Below are 6,004 nucleotides of genomic sequence, written 5' to 3'. Positions count from 1 at the left end.
CTAGCAAACACTAACTGATTGTAGGATCTCTGTGATAGACCTGAGTAGAGCAGGTGAAGTAGCACAGAAGAGCGAGTTTTCAGGAACGTGGCGCTGTTCGTGGCTCTGTCCGGTTCGATTTCCCTTCGCTGGCATTCAAGCTGGGGTTATGAGCTTTTACCGTATCGTTCGGGACTAATAAAATACCTCGGAACCGGAGCAATTTTCTGCGAGGAAGTTGGCTGATGGAATCCTCAAGAAAGTTGCGCTCGTTTCGAGTTTAACTTGGTCGATTTGAGTGAAAGGCTGTTTTTTCTCACGTCTGATTGAAGGATAAGCGATTGAGGGTAAGCGGATGAATCTGAAGGACATGTCGCTTCCCAATACTTAACAATTGCGCATTTGTATTATAATGTTGGTATGTAATTAGGAACCGGTATTCTTTTTTGTATCATGATGATCCCTGGCGAACAGCCAATTGAAGAATAAAAGGTTGATATGCATGTAATGTAGAATAATCGTAGTCAAACAACAGTATGTCGCATATTTTGTTCAACAGATTGAGACCGCTTGAGGAGTCTTTTGTCGGCGAACATCAGCAAGGTTTTCTGAGCATTGTTTTCCGGAGAAACTGATTAGGTTAATGCGTAAAATGCTTGATGGCTCCAAATTAAATACAAATTTGGATTGCAGACGAAGTGTCAACTTCGATCGTAACCTGATGAGCTTTCCAATTTTCTCTTCAACATTGCACTCAAAGGTGCGAGGAGATCCGGCTTTACACAGTCGCATATTCTCTTGAACTTTGTGGGCGACAGACATCATTAGAATAGATCGCTCTTGTCCCACGCTGAAAAGGAAGACGACAAGGATAGATTTCTCCATTCACTCTAGCATTATGCATAGACACTAAATGTATTTGACACTCTCAATTTCATCGATTCAAAATCAATTTGGCAAGTCCCGCTGATCGATAGAACCTAAGTAAAGTCTTCTTTTCCAATGACATGCATCAATTGGAAATCAAATAAATCTGCATTTAACATTCACAATTTCTTTATACATCTTTTGTGAGATTTTCAGAGAAGCATATTTTGAAGCTAAACGCATGTTTTGTTGTGGCTACGTGGGGAAAAAGATTTCTGCCAAGAAGAGCTACCGTTACTACTCTGTATGGCCAGTACCGCCGATACACTATGCGAACCCTGACCAAATAGTGCATGATCTCAAATAAAAGGGCGTAAATCAAATGTAGTTCATTACCATCATCATTAGGTCAGATCACCAACATTGCGGACACAGCACCACCACAGGCAAGGGCATCAGTTTACTTTTGTTTGCTAGGAGCATGAGCCTTTTACTTGGATAACCGGTCCCCTCTCGGGAACGCCTCACCCGAGAGCCAACCAACCAGCCGAGTGCAAGCAATTAAATGTGTTAGCATTTTAAATCAACCGCGACGCGAAAATAAAACACAACGGTGATAATTATTAACTTGACTCGCTCGCTAAACTGTGCTCCACGCACGATCGCAACTTTAGTCTCTTCAACACCTCAGAGGATCGTTAGGTGGCTCACTCATACCAATATGATGTTTGTAGAATAAATATTCCAGCGGTCAACAGACCGGACAGTTCAAAAACTTTGATAGTGATACGTATTCGTTAAAACGGGATCCCGCCACGGCAGTTTAATCCCGCTTTGATGCTTCAAACCAACGCAACGTTTTTGAACAATCGATGTTTTCATTTCCATATAGGTAGTCGCGTCCCGTCTGCTGAGGACGTGACGCGACGGCGGATAAATTGCCATCGCGGAGATGAAGGTCACCCGGCGTCTTGAGGACTGATGTTTATCCATTCTCACCACGATCGGACCGGGTAAAAGAAGCTCATATTAAGACGCGAGAGAGCGAGATCGTGATAGTGCTGCCCCGCTCAAGTACAACCATACGAATTTCATAAATCGGCAAAAAATAAGTAAAACCACACAGCGAATGAAGCATATTGGTGTTAGGCACGCGGAGGGGTGCCTATTACCTACTTATAGCAGTACTGTGTGATACTTTTCATACACAGGTTGATCGTCATTAACCAAGGGCCTCATACGCCTGTCACTGGCGAACAAAGCTCGTGTACTCTGCATCGAAGCTTAGAACCGGTGTTAGGGCGCAATCGTTAATGCGAACATTTTTATATTCGGTTAGTTACTGCAAATAAATTCTTTTTCGAGTCCCTATAATCAACCAGGTATCTCAAGCATACCATATCGTTATATTGCTGCATGATTGAGTGTTTAATTTTAATAAAATATCGAAAACAAAAGTGTGCATAAAAATTGCCTCGCCATAACAAAAATGTGGTAGAGAATTAACACTGTTGTTTACAGTTTAGAACCAAATCCAGATGTCGCACATGTTGGGGTAGGGATTCAGTGCTCCACCTTCTCCCCCTGTCATTAACAGTAGGATGCACTGTAGGATATATGGCATAAATTTATTAACAATAGTGTCATATTTAAAATATCTTTTAGTAAATATATTTTTTTGAAACCCGAATTTTAAGCCGAGTAATAAACAATTTTTAGAAAATTTCACAACACGAATAGGAAGTCCAATCGAGAGTGTAGATCCTGAAATGAATTCCGAACACATAATCAGCTCTTTATTAAGCCAAAATTATGAAAAAATCTTCTACCTCATTTCTTATAATAAATTTCAAATAATTTCCCATTGTGAGATGACGGGTATTTACCCATGAGTTGACGGTTATTTTTTCATCTTTTTATGAATCTAGTGTCGTATCGTGGGTAAGTATAAGGCCGGAACAGAACGATGACGATCAAACACGCACATTTGGCACAGGCGCTATGAGGTAGATTTCTTATATGAGAAGAAATTTTGGATCTCAATTTTTGAGACATTGGATACATACTTTGTCGTTTGTTATTGGGCTAGGCGTATTTCTAAATCCTAGATTGATCTATCTATGGTTGATGATGAAATTCTCGTTGATTATCAAATTCGTTAATAAAGGATGACAAGTTTTATTAATAACAGACTGATAAGAATACTATTTTGAGTTTTTAGTGAAATGTCTTTACTTGCCATAAGACAAGTTCGTACAATTCCATTTAATTCCACCACTTGATTGTACCTTCGATTGTAAGTCGTCTTATGACAAATAATAAACAATTATTTATTACTATGTCTGAAACTCGATTTATGTATATGTGGCTGAAAATCTCGCTAATAAAGACTGAAAAAAGATAAACTGCATTGGATATGTAACATTTTAGTAGTACAGACATTACTCGTTACTTACAGTTCTAAAATATAAGTTATGACTGACATCATTTTTCACATACCTGCAACGAGAAAAATAAACAAAATTGATGTCAATAGCTTCATTTGAAATATTAGTAACTGTAAAAGAACAAATAATATAACGCTTTAAATAATATTGTATATTAATTAAAATATATAACCTTCAACAATTTGATACCAAACCTTTTTGTGATTAGACTAGTATGGCGATTTAAAGGCCGATGTCCACGTAGCGTTTTTTAAGCGTCCACGCAGCTTAAAAAACGCTACGTGGACAACGGCCCTAAATATTTTCGGCAGCGGCGTGATAGTATATTTTCAGTCAGCGATGGTGGCGTGGAAGTGTCATACCGTTTACAATCAGCGGTGTTTATGTAGGTATGACGGTGTGAGCTTATTTAGGGTCTGTCTCATTTGGAGAATTAAACTGAAATTAAACTCAAAAGTGCCATTTCAATAATTATCAAATAACCCTGCTCGCAGAGCAAAACTACTTTTGACAGATATCGAATCATTTTGCATCGATGTCTTATTGGAATTGCTGGGTAGCATTCTCGGGCTTCAAAAAACATAGAGGTACACTCAGAAAAAAGTACACATCTGGGACGCGACTTGCAAAGAGGAAAAAATGTAACTTCATCTGCAACCAGCAAGCGCTGTCACGAATTGTCAGAAGCAACCAGCACCTTTTTGTGTAAAAGTATTGGTATCCCTCAAAAAGTATTCCGAATGATTTTGTTTTACGAGTACTTTTTCACTTTTATAAGTATTCTAGAAAAGCCGGACAGCTTAATATTGAACTGTTATGAATACGTGTTTTATTTCCGATAGGAAAATCTTTATAAAAATAAGTTTACAAATCCGTAAATCACGAACACTTTTATTGTGCTCAGAAGATTCTACCCGGGATTTAGGTGAAACACTCAAGGAAACAGTTGAGAATCGATGATCAACTGTGATGAAAAGAAGAACAAGTGTCAAAACAAGGAAAAAGAAGCCGTCTTTGCAGGTCTCGTCTCAGGTACACATTATACGTAAATGCAGTGCACATAGAATATGATCAGTTGCTTTCGCATTTCTAAAATATGTGCGCTGCTAATAGATTGTTGACGATTCGATAATAATAAATTTTATGTGCAAATGTATTGGATTTTTCAATATTTCCGCACATAAAATATAAAACGCTTGCAATATGAAATGCGCATTAGTATTACACATATTTTTTAAAAGTTTACCTATCTGATTCAGATTTATGATAATGAAAAAAATATTGAGAAAAGTTATTTTCACACTTTTAAATGAAAATACTTATAGCTTAGTAACACTCCAAGCTTTATCACTTGATAAAATGTACCTTGATGAACAATGTATTATATATTACCCTCATTTGAATGACATCAAGCTACTCTTCATCATGTGACATAACTCGTGGCCTAAATAGGTTATCATATTTATTGCAAGATACGTATAAAACATCTTAATGTGTCAATGTATGTGGAATTTCCTTCGACTATCTCGAATATCCTCCAGTTTAAGAAATTATAGCCGGAGCACACACTCCCCTGTCCGCGAAAGATGGGCTATGGTCACAGGAATTCAGTTTTGCTGGTTATGATCTTCATTTGGAAAGTTTCTACCAAGAGCTGCCTGTAAAAACGTGATGAAAAAATAATATCATTCTAACATGGGTACACCCGAATAATTTATAATATCAACTATACCATTTTCAAAGCATCTGAAGCCGTCTGAAGTAACGTTCCGCATTTCATATCTGCACCTTTCAGCTTTCAGGACCTTTTAGCCGATTGAGCGAAAAACAAAGGAAAGTTGCAGCTAAATAAAATCTCCATCCCGGTGAATAAATATATTCCTTAGCATGCTTACATGTCGAGTTCATTTAGTTTTTTACCTACCTTTAGTATATAGGGTCTCGTGTAACAAAATCGGAGAAGTTTTTGATTGTTTTCCTGCAAGTTGTTGTTTTTTATGTATATTATGCTTTATTTTAGAATGTATGTGTGATGGATAATAGTTTAATAGTGACAGCTGTTGCACTCATAAATTATGCAAATCAGTCATGTGTTTTAATAGGTTTGCACATAATTTGTAAGATGCGCACTTAAAACGAGAAAATATGCTTAGCCGAGTGTTCTACGCGAGTTTCGCACATAGAATATATCAGTTGATTAATTTGAGTGTAGTCTGAGACGAGACCTGCAAAGACGGCTTCTTTTTCCTTGTTTTGACACTTGTTCTTCTTTTCATCACAGTTGATCATCGATTCTCAACTGTTTCCTTGAGTGTTTCACCTAAATCCCGGGTAGAATCTTCTGAGCACAATAAAAGTGTTTGTGATTTACGGATTTGTAAACTTATTTTTATAAAGATTTTCCTATCAGAAATAAAACACGTATTCATAACAGTTCAATATTAAGCTGTCCGGCTTTTCTAGAATACTTATAAAAGTGAAAAAGTACTCGTAAAACAAAATCATTCGGAATACTTTTTGCGGGATACCAATACTTTTACACAAAAAGGTGCTGGTTGCATCTGACAATTCGTGACAGGGCTTGCTGATTGCAGATGAAGTTACATTTTTTCCTCTTTGCAAGTCCGTCTCAGTCAGAGTCTATATATAGAGTTGCGCAAAGAGGATCTGCTTACACTGATGCTGAATGATGCTCATGTTATTATGTTGGC

General features: G+C 37.4%; 1 long non-coding RNA gene across 1 annotated transcript; it reads right to left on the bottom strand.

Annotated features, from left to right (window-relative positions):
• Nucleotides 1-4,742: 4,742 nt before the first annotated feature.
• LOC134204746 (uncharacterized) lies at nucleotides 4,743-5,505 on the bottom strand. Its single transcript, XR_009977954.1, has 3 exons — nucleotides 5,218-5,505; nucleotides 5,026-5,098; nucleotides 4,743-4,951 (listed from the first exon to the last, which is right to left on the bottom strand). It is a non-coding gene; the product is annotated as an uncharacterized LOC134204746 (long non-coding RNA).
• Nucleotides 5,506-6,004: the final 499 nt, after the last annotated feature.

This window comes from Armigeres subalbatus, unplaced genomic scaffold (assembly GCF_024139115.2).
Source record: "Armigeres subalbatus isolate Guangzhou_Male unplaced genomic scaffold, GZ_Asu_2 Contig857, whole genome shotgun sequence".
Taxonomy (NCBI): Eukaryota; Metazoa; Arthropoda; class Insecta; order Diptera; family Culicidae; genus Armigeres; species Armigeres subalbatus.
Note: the sequence above shows the minus strand (reverse complement) of the source record. Positions and strands in the feature narration are given on the sequence as shown.